Source organism: Rattus norvegicus, chromosome 1 (assembly GCF_036323735.1).
Source record: "Rattus norvegicus strain BN/NHsdMcwi chromosome 1, GRCr8, whole genome shotgun sequence".
NCBI lineage: Eukaryota > Metazoa > Chordata > Mammalia > Rodentia > Muridae > Rattus > Rattus norvegicus.
The window spans coordinates 202,395,164-202,411,598 of record NC_086019.1 but is presented as its reverse complement, the minus strand read 5'-3'; the positions used below and the strand labels follow the sequence as shown (position 1 = coordinate 202,411,598).

Sequence of the window (16,435 nt, the reverse complement as noted above, 5' to 3'; positions counted from 1 at the left end):
CTCCTCACACCTCCTGTATGTTCATGCCTCGCCCAACTGCACTTGATCTGCGACACTGCAGTGATTAGCATGGTGCTTTCCTGAATTCAAGATATTCTAGTGAATTATCCTGCCTTCCATGTTTGCTGTGACTGCCAGACAGTTTTAGTGTAATGAAAAAGAAAACCAGAGAGGGGAGTTGTAGCAGGAATGACGGGGTCACCTCTATGTAAATGCCAGGGGCCATGCAGCCACAAAAGCACCTCCTGAAGGAGGACCTAGTAGAGGACTGCCTGAGAGACCAAGGATTGCTGAGACAATGCAAATCAATCAGGAACTGCTGTATAGAAGAGATGCTTTCTTGGGACCAATGGGGCCTAGTTCGAAGGTATTAAAGGAGCTTACAGCAGTGTTCAGAGTCTGTGTCATTGACTCTGCACCATCTCACCTCCAATCTCCAAGGGCACAGGTAATGGAGTCACTACTGAGAGGCATTTTAAAGTTGCTTCATTGAATGTTTGTGAATAGGACTTCAGGGGAGCTACTCATGTTTAGAAGATACAACAGATTTATAGTAAAGAGGATTCTGGTAAGTTTCCCTGTGTGTCACAGGAGACGGTCTCGCTGCCCCTACCTAAGACTTTGAGGAGCATTCATTTTACAGTGGAAGGATTCTGGAGTCAAATTTACTTTCCTTGGCTATGTAACTAGGCTTAAGTGGGCCTTAAAGAAAGCAGAAAAATCACAAAGGTTTATTTGGACTTCCTAATAACTTGGGACTGATCTGTGGTTGGTTCTGGCATTTAAAAGGGGGGAAAACCTGAGTGAAGAAAAGAAAGAAAAGAGAGAGAGAGAGATGTTGATTTGCATAATGTCATGAGGTTACTAATTAATTTAACATGTATCTAATGGCTTGGCTCTGCCTCTACTGCTTGAGATCAGATGGCTTTTGAAGGTAGATGAATCCCCACTGTGAGTGGAGCTCAGAGGGGCTCTTGACCCTACCGTTCACATGCTAGGTGGAGCAGACCAAGTGCGTGCCTGAGAAACATAAAATAATCCACTCTATTTCTGGGTCAGTGTGAAATTAGGAATTCTCAATGTTTCTCTTATTTGCCAATTGCTTTGGAGAATTTTCCTAGCAAAGTTTTATCTATGAGGTAAGTCTCCAGAATGCCCAAACAGAAGCCAAAGAGTAGAGTCTGGCAAGATATCTCCCTCTTCTCTCCCCTGGCCCCCTTCCCCCTCCATTCATCCCTTTCTTCTCTCTTTGCTTCCCACGGTCTCCTCCAACAATCCCCTCCACTCCTCTGTATGATCCTCTCTCTTCTCCTCCCTTCATTCCTCAGTCCCTTCCTCCCTGCTTCCCCTTCTCTGCTTTCTGTCCCCCACTCTTGCTGCTCTTTTTAATAAGATCCCCAAGAAGCAAGGTTGTTTTCCTATCAAGAAAGCTTTGCCACGGGCTTATAGCTTCTTCCAGACTAGAAGAACACACATCCAGGGGCAGGTGACTCAAACTGCTTCTCCAAATTCAGTGCCCTGACCTGCTGGGGATTTGTGGGAACCTAGACACTTGATTATCAACACCTGGCAGTGACCTGGTTCTCAATGGGTCCCACAGATGATGGCTGTCTTCCTCTGATCCTGACCTCCTCTCCCATGTTTCTATTCATACCATGCTCAGGCTTGGTGATACTCGGAGTTTGGTCTTACCTACATGGTGCTCTGACAGAACAAAGGAAGAGTGACACTGGCGTACCTGTTGTCATAGTGATAACAGCCAGAGCCAGAGGGTCTGGTCATGATGTGCTCCCCTGGTTTCTGATGTAACCTGAGTGTGTCTGTGTTTTCCTGGTGCTGGCAGAGATGAGGTAGATATAAGAACACATGGGCTCTCACCTGGGCTTCAGAAGCCTTGACAGGCTGCAGGGTTGGAGGCCCAGAGCAGGCCTGTCATTTCTCAACCAGAGTCCCTTCCTTGCCATTTTAGATGTCCTCCATTACAGAAGATAAACACCAAAGATCCTCACCAGAGCTTTCCAAACACCACAGGCACCCAGCTGTGTGAGCAAGATGCAGCAAAGCCATGGAAAGGCCCCCAGGAACTCTGTTCTGATGCTTACTATACAAACTGCTCAGCAAATTTTTGGGATGGAAGTTGGTAAGCACTGGAGACCCCAAAACCCCACATGACCTTTGAGAACTGGGGTGTCCCCCATTCTGTCCTATTTTTGAAGTGCGTTGAAGTGGGGCAGGAGAGAGCCTTGCCCTGTCTGCCTCGCTGAAAATCAGCAGCCTGGGGTGACTCCTCCCACCCACCACCCATCCTAGGGAGGAAAGAAGTAGTTCCCTCTGCTCGCATAGCTTCATGTGTCCTAGCCAGGCATAGCACAATAAACTCCTTTTTCCCCCCGGGTACCAATCTTGAGTAGGGCGCATCCAGACTTCACTGAGACCCATGCCAACCATTTCTACCACAGGGAGGGAGATACCCACATTCTACTGCCCCTTCCACATATCATATAACTGTCAGGAAAGGAGAGGAAGGCAGGGTTGGTGACTGGCTTTCATAAATAACTTTGTCTCCCAGAAGTCTTACTTGACTTCAACGTCTTGGTGCTTTGTTCCTAAGGCAGGGGCAATTGCTATTTAAATAACTGACAGTGTCCCTCAAAGGCAAGAACCTGAGATGCAGTTCCCTCCCTGTGGTTCACCCTGGCTGTCTCAGGGTCATCAGATGTTCGTAAGTCCTCAGAACCCCTGACTGATCCAACCCCTGGAACACTGGAACACTCTAGGCCACCTCCTTTGGTAGCCTGGTCAGTCAGATAGAGGATCCCCCCAACTGTTCCTCTACTAAGCCTCTGCAGCAGAATCCAGATTAGCCCAGGGTAATGGTCTCTAATCCACCTGTCCATCAGAGCAGCAGTAGTGCTTTCCCAGAAAGCCCTTGGAGTGTTGCTGGGAAACAAGCTGTGGCCTCAGGATGATAAAGCTATTGTGAAGGGTGTGTGGTCAATACACACTAGGAGGGCCCACCCATTAGGACTGAGCCTGGGCGTGTCTCTGTTCCTGGTCTGTGCTTCCCATGTTCCTACCAAACCTCTGCCTGGCTTCATGGAGGATCCTCCACTATAATGAAAATGGTTGGCATGGTCTCAGTGGAGTCTGTGATTGTGATCTGTGGTTTCCATATTCTTATTAAACTTCTGTCTCCACACTTCCCCCTTTCCATCTGAAGCTCATGTCAGTGCATCAGAATGGAGATCAGTGATCAGGAACAGGAACAGAGACTCATTTCTCCTTGAAAGCTTTCCTGACTTGAAACAGGTTTACCAGGCACAATGAGGACATTCGATTCTCCAGACCCAAAGTCCTCAGTGCTAGGGACCATCCATGCCCCTTTGAAGTTCCAGACAACTTTATCTCTGAGTATTCATCTCTTCATTTAAAGTCAGGAAATGTCTCCCAGATATCATTGCCATGAAACCTCCTTTTCCTTCTCCAGCCTGAAATCAAGTTCCCTCTCCTTCTTCTTGAATGTTCTTGGAATACAGCAGTTTGGCCAATGCCTGTGAGCAGAAGGTAGTTCTGCTTATCCTACTGCATCTCCAGAGCCTACAGAGGAGCCAAGAAGAAAGCAGGGCACGTGGGTAATGTTACTATAACCTCACCCTGACAGAGACAGTCAGAGATTATGGTATGGGGATATGGGAAACCCAGGCTGGAAGCCCTCAGGGATGGAGTTGGAGACCCCAGTAGATAAACCACTTAGACCAGGAAAATTATCAGCCAGAGAGGAGGTGCCTAGAGCAGCGGTAGAAGAAGGAGGGAAAGGCTTGTCCAGGGTCAGCCACACCCACAGGGGCTGTGCTTCTTCTCCACCCATGCTCCTGAGAGTATTGGTTGTGTCAAGTGGACTCACTGCTAAGAGATATGGACCACACATGGCTAGCAAGCATGCTGCCTGGAGCCCAGTCATGGCAGGTCCATTCATTCTCTTACCTTAAACAGTTCTATGATGCAGCCAGTCTCAGCATGCACGTTCCTACAAGCCTGTTTCTGGCCTTAGAGCTCATCTCTGAAGAGGGACCTCCATGACGCACCTGTGGGACATACACGCCCCCCCCCCCTCCTACAGCTCTGCTTCTAGATAACTGGACATGGGCCCTTGTTGGTGTGAAGCTCAAGACGTTTGGGGGCTTATTCAATATGCCTTATGCCTCTGAGGTACTCACATTTCAATGCCCACAAGGCTCTCTTGATGTAGGAGAGGTAAATAACTGAGCCATTAGCCCCCTGCCAAGATGGTTTGTGTGGTTCTCCCAAACTGCTTCTCTCAGATGCACCTCTGGGTCTAAAATTAGGAGTACGGAGTCTGACTGAGAACTTCTGACACTGTTAGCATTAATATTCAAAATTTATTCCCTTTCAGATTTATAGAGTGTCTCAACTGCACCATGATCACAAGCCCTGCAGCGTTTGGACGATGGCCAGGCAAGCTGAAGTCCTCCTGGGCACATTCCCCAGCAGTTTCACTATTTGCATAAGCATTGGCATTTGTCCACCGCTCTCCTGCTACTGTGGTTAACCATATAGGGAGCCAAGGCCCACATCTCTAGGGCTATGGCCTGATATGCAGAGAGAACCTATATTGGATTCTTGAAAATCTGTTATAACTATCTTCAGGAGATGATGGGTGGGGTGAGTCTGGCAGCAGTGGCTGGAGTCCATCGCTCTGTAGCACTAGGCCCTTCTGGGCATCTATCTTCTGTGATCATACTTAACCTTGAACATGAACCTTAAACATTGAATGCTCACATTCTAGAACTCCTGAATAGGGGAGTATGGCCATTGGTGACTTGTGAATATTTTCTTCCCTCCTCACAGATGGGACTGGCTGACCCTTTGTAATTTATATCAGAAAATATGAGGATTTTTTTTCCTCCTGCCCATGAGCTTTTATAAATGTGGACTCTGAGACTGACATGTGCCAAACAAGCATTGACCATGATGGGTACCCATCAGCATGTACTAACTCCAAACCCAGAAAGGAGGGAGCTGCTAACCATCAAAAATGGCAGTGTCCCAGCAAAACATTCACCAAAGTAGCACCTATTTCAGCTTACATGTTATAGTATATCACTGAGGGGAGTCAGAGCAGGAACTCAAGCAAGAACTTTAGGCATAAACCATGGAGGAAGGCTGTTTGCTGGCTTGTCATGGGATCATGCTTATCTAGCTTTCTTATACAGTCAAAGGACCACTGTTTAGGGAATGACACTGCCCACAGTGGACTAAGTACACCTACATCAATTAACAATCGAGACAATGCCCCAAAGACATACTCATAGTCTAATCTGATCTAGTCCTTACTCAGTTGACTTTAGGCTGTGGTGCCAAGTTGGCTATCAAAGCTAACTAAGACAGAGGACATCTCTCATTACTCAGCAAGGAGTGTGGAGGCATCAACTCTCATGCTTGGCCTGATGATCCCCTTCTTCTGCTCCCTCTATGCTATTATGCTAATTCTTATTATATAAGATACTATTGTAGGGGATGGTAGTTGGTGACTCACTGTACAAATGACTCAAGTTATTTCCAAGTATACATATATTTCTGCATTAATATATAATGTAACTAAATAATATAATGTAGTAAAATGTGCTATGCAAGTATAAAAGTAGCACCCAGATGACTTCTCTACTCATTTGCTAAAACTGGGTCACATGCATCTCAGATATCTCTTGGGTACAGTGGAAGCAGACTGAGTCATTGATACTGATTCTTATCCTTCCTCTGGGGCTGTTCACACTGCTGTTTAATCCCAGCAGGAGTGTTAACAGGAAAAAGGATTGCAGACAGTCACAGGCTCAAGATACATTCCTGACAGGGGCCATATCCCATCTATACACCAGTGACTCAAAGGACAAACTGGTGACTATCCACCTGAGGATCCCTAGGTACCCTTCCTGATAAACACAGAGGTTCTCTTGAGTAAGGCCTATGCTTGCTTTGCACAGTGTGGGCCTTCCTTACACTGTGTGCTTCTTGGGTATAGAACAGGTGGATGTTACCTAAGGGTTTGGCCCTGCTGGCTCTCCAGGAGTGGCTCACAGCAAAATTTTCTATAGTATCAAGTACACTAAGGGTTGTTAATGATGGGATTTCCAGCCAAGAGGCAAACTGATTGATTCATAGACCTTGTCACTCAGGTAGCTTCAGGCACAGTATGATCTAGGGCAGTGGTTCTTAATCTGTGGCTTGCAACCCCTTTTGTCAAACTTCTATTTCAAAAAAAAAACCATCCATGTTAAAATTCATAACAGTAGCAAAATTACAGTTATAAAGTAGCAACAAAAATAATTTTATGGTTAAGAGGTCACCACAAGATGGGGAACTATATTAAAGGGTCACAAACATTGGAAGATTGAAAAATATTATTTGAGGACATAAATAATGTTGTTAGCCCTCTCTGCTCCTCTTTGTCTTTCTTTGCCTGGGCTGCCTCTGAGTTCTTGTGGTGGTAGAGATGGGAAGACAGTGGTTGGCAGCCACTGTCTGTATCTTTACTTATTAAGTAGTGTTCTCTTCACCTTTCAGGAAGAACTCAGAAAGGGGCAGCTATGGTCCTACCAATGCCCCATGGACTACACTCTGACATGCATTCCACATGGATAGCACTTTGTCTCCTGTGAGTAACTATGCAGATGGATTGAAGGAGCTGGGGATAAAGTATGACCAGCAAGAAGGAATAAGGATCCATGCCTGTCTTCTAGAGCTTTCTTTCCTGTACACAAATAGCTGACAAAAAGACAAATGACCACCATGCATGTGAGTCAGGGAACCATTGTCAAGAAGAAATAAAGAAGAGAAAAAGGGAGAGAATTTTATGAGGACAGAAGTGTTGGAATGGGGAAGGAAGGTCATGGCTGGGCAGAGGAAGAGGAATGGAATCTCCACAGGGGAAGGGAAACTGCTAGAGCATCGTCCTCAAGAAGCCTCTGGGTTCTAAATAGAGGACGGAACACCAATCCACACTGAACGATGGCCAGAGCTGTCCAGACCTTGGAAGTATCACATTTTGTAAAGGGAGATGAGGTCACCATGGAGCCCAAAGGAGAGCTATCTGTCCCTCTGCATTGCCACTTGAATTTACATATGAGAGAAAGAATGGCTTGTGAACAAATACATTTGGGAGAGATGGGCTCAGAGATAGTGTGTCGTGCTGGACAAAGTGAACTGACGTCCTATAGGCCGGCTCTGTTGTGACCTTGGGTTATTCCTGCAGACAGCACAGAGCCAGGTCAGAGCCATTGCTGGTATAAACCCACAGAAGCCCTCAGTGTACATTTGGGTGCTTCTCTGTGGTTGATCGAACAGAGAGTATTTGAGGCAGTGAATGGAAACCTGAAAGGATTTCAGGTTGCAAATACTACCTTGGGACACATATGGACTGAGAAAAGGACATTCCCTCTTGGGATTACTCCCACCTGCCTTTGAACTCTGGACTTCATTTTGAAGAATTGACTGCAGAGAAATGAGAGACAGTGTATCCTGCCTTCTCACAGAGTTTCTATTTGCCAAGAAGAGACATGAAAGGCCTTTTCATGATGGTACCCTTAAACACAGGAGAGAAGGAGCCTGTTTGACAAGTTCACTTGCCCCCGTGGCTCATAAAAATGGGGACAGAAGCCAGGGAATATACCCTTGGCCAAGGGCTGTCCTCCACCTCTGTGCTGGTCACACAGAGTGGCTGCCTCATCTCTACAGGCCCCGAGAGTTCGTGAGCATCAGAGCCACTCCTGAGCAGGATGACTGCTAGGTATAATTCAGTGCCTCCCACTCACTCACTTCCTATGCAAATCAATGGCATAATATACAGGGCAAGGAAGCCAAGGGGACAGCATGGCTCCAGCATAACCTCAAAACATTGCTGCATGCCAGAAATAGATTTTAAAAAACAGGAATAAAAGAAACAGAGTTTTAATGGTTTTAAAATACGTTTTAGGAGAATTTCTTTAACTCTGAGGGTAGGAAAAGATTGCTTAAATTAAAAAAAAATTCACAGAAGAGACAGTAAGTGCAGTTGTATTGAGTTTTTATGTTTCCAACAATAGACAATACAATAAATAAGACGAAACAGAAGGTGCAGCTGGGGGGATTGCAGTACAATCAATGCCAGAGGTGGGTGACGGTCACCCAATCAATGGGAAAGTGAACAGCAACAGATGAAAAGCCACACACAGCCACGCACCATGCTCTGTGTTTCCTTCTGAGCCCTCACCAGAAATGATAGCATTCACACTGACAGGAAAAGGAGATTTTTGCATGGGCCTCCAAACTTCTGACATCGCACCACAGCATTGTGGTCTATTGTGTGTCAGAGCTAGTCTAGGATGCATGTGGACCCTGGGTGTGGTGTGTCAGAATCAGAGGTGACAAGGAACAGGGTCGGCCACATTTAAGACCATCTTAGTATAAGGTAGTGAAGGCTAAGAGGCTCTTAAGTTGTTCTAGGCAAATGCCCTTTAGAAGGAAACCTCGTGTGTGTGGAGATATGGATCCAAATGTGTTGTTGTGTCATTCATGAGGCTGGGAAATGGGGTCACTGGATTCCTATGAGGAGGAAACGGGTGGATAAATCATGCAGTGCTTACAGGACTCGTGGGTATGTGGCAGAAACTCAACATGGGGGAGTCTGCACAAAACAGCAAGTCCCAGAACACAGACGAATATGTATATGGAATGTCAAAAGATATGAGCTATGCGTGGCCGTTCAGGCAAATCACAGCCCTCCGTAACATGTGACCCTCTGCTGCTAGGACAATCCTTGAAGGGAAATCCTTGATGACAGCTGCTGTGGCCCCGCAGAATCAGCTGCTGGGCTCTTGCATATCGGCTCCTCCTTGTTCAGGAGGTCCAGGTCCCCTCATGAGGAACACAGCATAGAACCCTGAGCCAGCATGCGTCCAAGCTATGCATGACACAAAATGGCATGCCCAGGAGGGGTTGGAGAGCTAGGAAGACCCCACACCTTCTCTACAGCCCAGCATCAGAGGATGATTTCACTGAGAGGGAGTGGCATGAAAGCCGGCAATAGGAGCCATGAAATGACCAAAGTGCATTACATACTTATATGAAATGGTCAAAGAAGTAAAAAGTGGGGGAAAATGGGAAAATTAACTGGTGAATTTTAGCTTTATTCTATGCTTTCAAGGTCCTGTTGTTTTCCTAAAGTATCCATCAAGATGTGTTAGGGCTTGGAGAACAATGAAGAGAGTTGCCAAGGATAACGGCAATATCTTCTAAGGAGAAAAGAAGATTGGAAAGCGATGCAGCAGAGTGGGGTTTTTGTTCAAGCTGCCAAATGGGTCCCTGTGCTTTCCATTTGATGTTTTCTACCTCTGTGTTTTAAAAATATTGTGTAGCAACAAGATAAACCGTTAAACATAAGCACCACCGTAGCAATAGAAAGCTCCCCCTGAAGCTTCATCCTGAAAGGAGCCTCCCATTTTGCCTGTCGCCACCTCTTTCAGAAGTCCCTTGGCAGAAGCACAGGGCCCCTTGAGCACAGCCTCCTTCTGTGGGAAGGATATAACCAAGCCACTGGAATGAGTTCCAACCACCCTTGGGACTACATGTTTCTTTGGAGATTGTAAAGGGCAGGGGTCTGGGGCCAGGTATAATCCCTGCCTATGTCCCTACTCAGTGACTGTCACTGTTGTTCAGTGACAGAATCTTTATGACTGCTGTCCTAACTGCCTGCCTCCCTCAGAGCTCGGTGTATTAGAGATGCAGAGAGACACTTAACCACTTGAATTCTCCCCAGCTCTCCACACCCCTCAGCACATAGAACACCTGGTAATACGGGACAAGTTCCTCAGCCTGGATTACTGGAGCTCTTGCCTCTGCCCCTACTCCTCCACCTCTCTCTGCTAGACCTTCGAAACCAGCTCTCTCTGCCATAGCCCATCCTATGTCTTACATGCAGAGGCTATCACTGACTGTTCACACTCACCAAGTATAAATGTGGAGCATGTACTCCCAGGAAAGAGAGTGAGGCTGTTCAGTTCTTAGTGAGGCCACATGACTTGCTATCCTCAGAGAGACTGTGTGGCTTCCTTCTTCAGTGGTTTCATGTGACTGGCTTCCTTTTTCCAATAGGACCATATGATTCTTTGGATGTTAGTCCATAACTCCCGGCTTCCTCTTTGCACGCACAAAGCTCTTACAGTCCAGTTCAGCTTCCCAGCGACATCTTGACATCTTTTAGTAGATTTGGTCACTTCTCTTTGAGAGTTCAGTAGCTACACAAAGCCTACACAAAGTTACAGACATGAGGCCCACTGGTCAGCACATATCTTCTTTCTGGGCAAGTCAGGGCCAGGGTACCTCTGTGGTGGCAGCCATGAAACACCCCGTAAGGAGCCTCCATCTCTGAGGAGCCATGGCCTGGAGGCAAGGTGGGGAGATGTGCCCAGATGAAGCCACTGAATCACATTCCAGAAAGGGATCTGGTATGGGCCTGCCATCCATCCCACAGATCTAGATCTGTGCCTAGAGTTGGATTAATCAGATTTTCCCTTAGAAGGTTGCTGCGCCCTTGAAAAGGGAAGAAGGCTTTCTCTCTGAGCTGTCCTGCCACAGACAAGGTGCTTTTGTGCAGTCAAGCACATTCTCTGTCTGCAGACTTGACAGTGTGAGAGAAGTTGGTGATAATATCCTGGGGGACCTTGGAAGAGAAATCACTCACTGCCTTAGAGCAGTTGTCACCCTATGAGGTCAGGGTTCAGATGGCTCTGTGATTGGGGCTTTGCAGATGAAGACAAATGAGCACAAAAGAAATTGTTCTTGAACATCAGTGTCAGGGACAGACTCCTGAGGCTCCTGTTTCCTGAGGCCCCTTGTGGTAGCTACTGGCTCCATCTGTGTTGTGATATCTGTTCAGGGTAGAAGTAGAAGTCCCATGAATTGCAAGTAAGGAGAGGGACAGAGCACACATTGACAACAACATAAGCTTTTGTTTGTTGAGAAAAATAAATGTTTAAGTTACTCTCGTTGTGTATGTGCATGATGAGTGTACATGTGTGTGAATATATGACTATAGGCACACATGTGCTACAGTGTACATGTGTTGGTTAGAGGACATGTATTGTTTCTATCCTCCCACCTTTATGCTGGCTAAAGGGATTAAATTCAGATCATCAGGCTTGCTCTGCAAGCACCTTTACCTGTTGAAACATCCCACTGCTGATAGATCGATAGATAGATAGATAGATAGATAGATAGATAGATAGATAGATAGATGATAGATAGGTAGGTAGGTAGGTAGATAGATAGATAGATAGATAGATGATAGATATCAATCTTGATCTGTCATAGTTTTCAGATAGATGTATAGGTACCAGAAGGAAATCAGAGTTTAAGGGGCAAAGGCAGTCACCTTGTCCCATGCTCACCTGGTATATGGAAATATGTCCATAGCCATTGAATCACATCCCAGAAAAGGATCTGGTACGGGCCTGTCATCCATCCACCTTTTCTGATTAGGGCCTGACCTAACATCTCCCGAGGGCCACCTCTCTGCACTTGCACTTTGGCTGAGTTCAGTGAACTATGAGCTATAAGAAAGGTATGGGGGTGGGGCTGCATGCTTCTATTCCTTGTCCCTACTTTCCCTCACCTTCGTTCTGAGTCCACCTTTTCTGGGCTGCCTAAATGGCCCAATTGGTCACTCACTGTATGAGCCATAGGCTTGAAGACACAGACTTGGACAGAGTGGTTCTGAGTGACTCAAAGAACACAAAAGTATCTAAATTCTTACATTGAAGGTAGTGACCCAAGAGGCTCTCCAGCATGACCCTAGAGTGCAGTTTTCTGCAGAACAAAGGCAGCTTACAGTTATACTTAAACCTCAAGGCCCTACTCACCTGTATTTGAGAGGTCATGTAAATGTTGCTTGTGCTACTTCACTACTGTCCTGTCAGACATGACAAAGTAGAGCAAACATTAAAGAAAATCAAAGGTCCAGGCATGGTGTGGCTCATAGAAGACCCTGGCTAACACCAACTAGTCTGAGTCCAAACCATGATTTCCCATAGTGGCCTCACTGGAGCCAGCAGTCCAAATGGCATTTTCAGCCTGGTGAATTTGGGGATAATTTGTGTAACAATGAGTGCATGTGTGTGCTTGCACATATATTGCAAGCTTCAGGCTTGGCGAACTGTGAATGGCTTAGCCACATGCATGTAAACATCACTAACTTAACAATCCATGGTAGAAGAACTGTTCTCCCTGACATCAGGGTTCCAGAATGCTACCTAACAGCTCCAAAGGTTCAGGAATATTTTATCCTTGGAAGATGACTATGGATTGGCCGAGTAGCAAGAGTCCAGAGGAAGCACCAGTAGTAGTAAGAGATATTGGGAGGAGGTAAACAAGAAACACCCCCAAGCAGCAGCAGCAGCAGCAGCAGCAGCAGCAGCAGCAGCAGCAAGACTGGTTCCTTCATCATGCTGGATACTCAAATCTCTGAAGATATCGAGGTGGTTAGGGCCTGTCTCTACTCAGATGTCCTTGCCACACTCCTGATAGACTTCATTTAATGGCCCCATGGTTTTATTACCTGTGCTCTCAATGGGTCTCAAAGTGCATATTTCAGTTTTAATGAAATTTATTCAGATCTATTTTCCACTAGGATTTAAATCACTTACATGTTGCCTGTACCCAGAGAGTATGAGGGCCACACATGAAAGCAAAGGTAAGTGTCTCCCTCCAGAGAGCTGCTGTTTCCTCTTTGTTCCTGGTGCTTTGGGCTCTGCCATTGGGCCTGGCTTACAGTTCTTGGCTATCTCTCTACTCCCAACCTCTTGGCTCAGATTGCCTTAAGACCCCCAGGCTCCATTCCTGACTCAGTTCATGGGTCTCATATGAAGTTGGGTGAACACGATTTTCATGTACAGCCTCAAGCTTTCTCTCCTTCAGAGACTGACCAGCTCTCTGCTTTGGGGAGGGTCTTCTCATCTTGTTCTGCTCCATGCCCTCTAAATTGGGTGTCTATTTGACTTACAAGGTACCTTAGAAATCTCTGGAGACTACAGTGAAGGGATTTTATAGCTCCTGTCCTCACCCTGGTCTGCAGTTAGCTTATGGTCAGGACTGGCAAAGTAAGGGAAGATGAACAGGCTGGAGATGGTCTTCAGTGGAATCAGTCTCCTCGTCTGGGGCTTGGTCCCCTGTAGTGAGCACTATATTTCTCTGCTTCTGACCCAATACAGCGAAAAGGTGTGACCCAGAGATCCAAACTCAGGTTTTTAGTTCAGGCCCATGGGAGAGAAAATAGCTTCTGTAAATGCCTGTGAGAGAAATCAGAGGGGCTTCACTCTCCATGCTGGCTGAGAAGATATCCTAAGAACCTGCCTCTGCCCTATCGGTGTCCTTGCATGACTTCCCACAGTAGACAACACTTGGTGGGTAGGGGTGGTCCCAGCTTCAAAGCCTGTTAGACACAGGGATGTAATTGGCTAGTTACCCTGAGAACAGTTTACTGCCTTTAAAGTGGAAAAAGGAAAAACATTGCGAGCTACAATTTTCTCTACTTACCTACAGAGACTCCCAATTTTAACACACTCAACTCTAACCAGTTTATAGGACACGTCTCACCAGGAGAGCATTCCAGCGCGACTGTTTTGTGTGATTTAGCCGAGGCTGTTGTCTCTGAAGTTCACACATGGGAAGCTTCATCTCCTATGGGACAGTCTGGAGAGGTGGAATTTGGTAAGAGGCCAATGCTTTATTTTGATCTCTGATGCTGTGATAAAACACTCTGACCAAAAACAATTTAGGACAAGAAAGGGTTTACTTAACCTATAGGTTATAGTCCATCACTGAGAGGAGTCAGGGCAGGAATCGATGCAGAAACTTAAGGCAGAAACTGTGGATGAATGCCTGCTTGTTGGCTTGCTCAAAGACTTATATAGAGAGAGCACACTGATACAGACCAGGACCACCTGCTCAGAGAATAGTGCTGTCCACAATAGGTAAGGCTCTCTTACACCAGTTAGCAATCACAACAACCCCTCTAGACATGTTCACAAGCCCATCCAAACTGACAGTTATAGCTGACCAGAGTGGTTCACAAGGGCTCTGCTCTATGGAAAGGATTAAGACAATTATCTAACCAGTGGGTTCATTACCACAAGAGTGATAGCATTTGAATGTCCATCCTCCATTCTCTCTTCTTTCACTCTGGGAAGGAACAAAAGAAAAGTCCCTGCCAGGTGCCGGTACCTTGATGATGAATCTTCCAGACTCCAGACTATGAGGAATGAGTTCTTTCTCTCTCTAACCTACCTGTCAGTGATGTAACAGCAGAAGGCAGGTGTAGACAGATGGTAAACCACAACCAATTGGAGTTTCAGTTTGGCACAGCCTAGAGTTATGTGAGAAGCATCTCACCACTGTCCAGATTAGATTGGCTTGTGAACACGTCTAGAGGGGTTGTTGTGATTGCTAACTGGTGTAAGAGAGCCTAGCCCACTGTGGACAGCACTGTTCCCTGAGCAGGTGGTCCTGGTCTGTATCAGTAAGCTCTCTTTATATAAGTCTTTGCAGGCAGAGGTTAAACTATCACCTAGCACTCACCTGGCTGGGGAGAAGCCATCCTTACAGGTGAGCCCTAGACAGCACTTTGCCTTGTTGAGGTGTGGTATGGCCTAGGACCAGGTACCTGAAGAAACATTTTATTCTAGGTGTGCTGAAGAACACTCTCCATGTTTTTCCAACACTGTTCACCATACATGAACAATGAAAATGTCATCTACCTGCCCCAGAAGCTCATATCCTACATGGGCACAAACCACAGGGAATCTTCCTGAGGCCCATGTTTGAGCTGATGCCACTGCTGCTATCTAAAGGTGAATGGGGGATGGATGGCACCATACACTGCAGGGCAATGATCTCTGTTCACCAAGAGAGTTGGATGATCCTGGCAGCAAGACCAGGGTGGGGAAACAGAGCTCTGTGTCATCTTACAGATTAGGCTGTGATGAATGAGGGACCTGGGGCTCAAGGGGCAACAATGAGACTGAATAGAAAGGCCCAGGGTTCTCCTGGGAGATGAACCCCACAGGATATGGAAGCAGGGAGAAGCTCTCATGACCTGCCTAGATAATACTAGTAGGATATAGAAATCCACAGAGGCCAGGAGGTCAACAAGATGACACACCCACTGGCCACTCCTGTCAACCACCCATGGCATCTGAATGTCATTCATTCACTGTCTGGCTCTGTTCCCTAAAAGAATACTGTGGTATTCTGCCTTGTACCCCTGAAAGGTGATCATTGCTACCTTACACAACTATCTTGCACAGAGCTCACAGAGAGAGACTCCAAAGGAACTATAGAGAGAGGTGAGACCTAGGGACTTATCCCTACTGTCATTGGTCCATCCTGCTGGTCTACAGTTCCCGTAGTGGCCATCCATCCACAGATCCAAGACATTGCCACTCCTTTGTGCAGTGAGATATCAATCATCTTTTTGCAAACTTATGCTCCTGACACTGGTTTCCTGCCTTCAGGGCTCCTCTCAGCTTTGTTCTGTCCACACCCTTTTGGATGATCTTCTTTAATTAAATCCATGCATCTTAATGGAGATGAGGGATTGGTAAGCACTGGCTTCTCGAGTGTTGAAGGTTTTATTCTTTATATACATAGCACAGACATACACTCAGCACATGAGTTACATATTGTCTGTACTTTTATGTCTAGGAAAGCAATTTCATTTTTATAAAAAGGTTTCTAATTAGATAATAAGAGGAAAAAATTGGAAAAATCTTAGCATTGCCCATTTTCTGTAACTATAACGAAATACCTGAGACTGAGTGATTTCATAAATGAAAGAGGGTTTACTTAATTGACAACCTTGACAGTAAAAGGGATGACAGCAGCCTTAACCAAGGCCTCTGCCCTCGTCTCTTTACTTGGTTCTCACATATCCTGAAGCAAGTCTCCAAGTTCTCCTGTCTGCCTCAGTCTCTCAGCTCAACACCCCCCCTCACTGAACCAGGAGCCCATGATTTCTGGCTGCACAGCAGTTGCACCATAGCTTGACTGTGTTCCAAAGGGCTCATGTATGAGAGACTTGGCTCTCAGCAATGGTTGACTGTGGGGCAAATGGACCATATCACTAGACCGAAGAACTGGAAAGCTTGGATGAGACCAAAAACCAGACTCCAGGGAAGGGCCAGGCTTCTTCTGTTTACTTCTCACGAGAACTCAGTCCACCCAAACTATTTCTATTCCTCTGGAAGTATGCACAACTCTGAAAGGATCCGTTGTTATACTCCATGGAACCTGTGGTTCCATGGGTCACTGGTCCAACCAGAAACAGCCAAAGTGTTCCAGCTCTCAGAAGGGAAAGTCTGCACAGAGCAGGTAGCCAGGGTCCCAGGTC

General features: G+C 46.3%; 2 long non-coding RNA genes across 4 annotated transcripts; both read left to right on the top strand.

Annotated features, from left to right (window-relative positions):
- The first annotated feature begins 1,738 nt into the window (after positions 1-1,738).
- LOC120099951 (uncharacterized) lies at positions 1,739-4,477 on the top strand. Of its 3 annotated transcripts, XR_005499521.2 has the most exons (4): positions 1,739-1,850; positions 1,970-2,140; positions 3,488-3,632; positions 4,415-4,477. It is a non-coding gene; the product is annotated as an uncharacterized LOC120099951 (long non-coding RNA). The 3 variants fall into 3 exon arrangements; XR_005499520.2 differs by having other exon boundaries at positions 1,796-2,140; XR_005499522.1 differs by lacking the exon at positions 1,739-1,850 and having other exon boundaries at positions 1,857-2,140; positions 3,488-3,628.
- Positions 4,478-6,579: 2,102 nt separating this feature from the next.
- Positions 6,580-14,346, top strand: LOC120099952 (uncharacterized). Its single transcript, XR_005499523.2, has 3 exons — positions 6,580-6,673; positions 12,680-12,742; positions 13,626-14,346. It is a non-coding gene; the product is annotated as an uncharacterized LOC120099952 (long non-coding RNA).
- Positions 14,347-16,435: the final 2,089 nt, after the last annotated feature.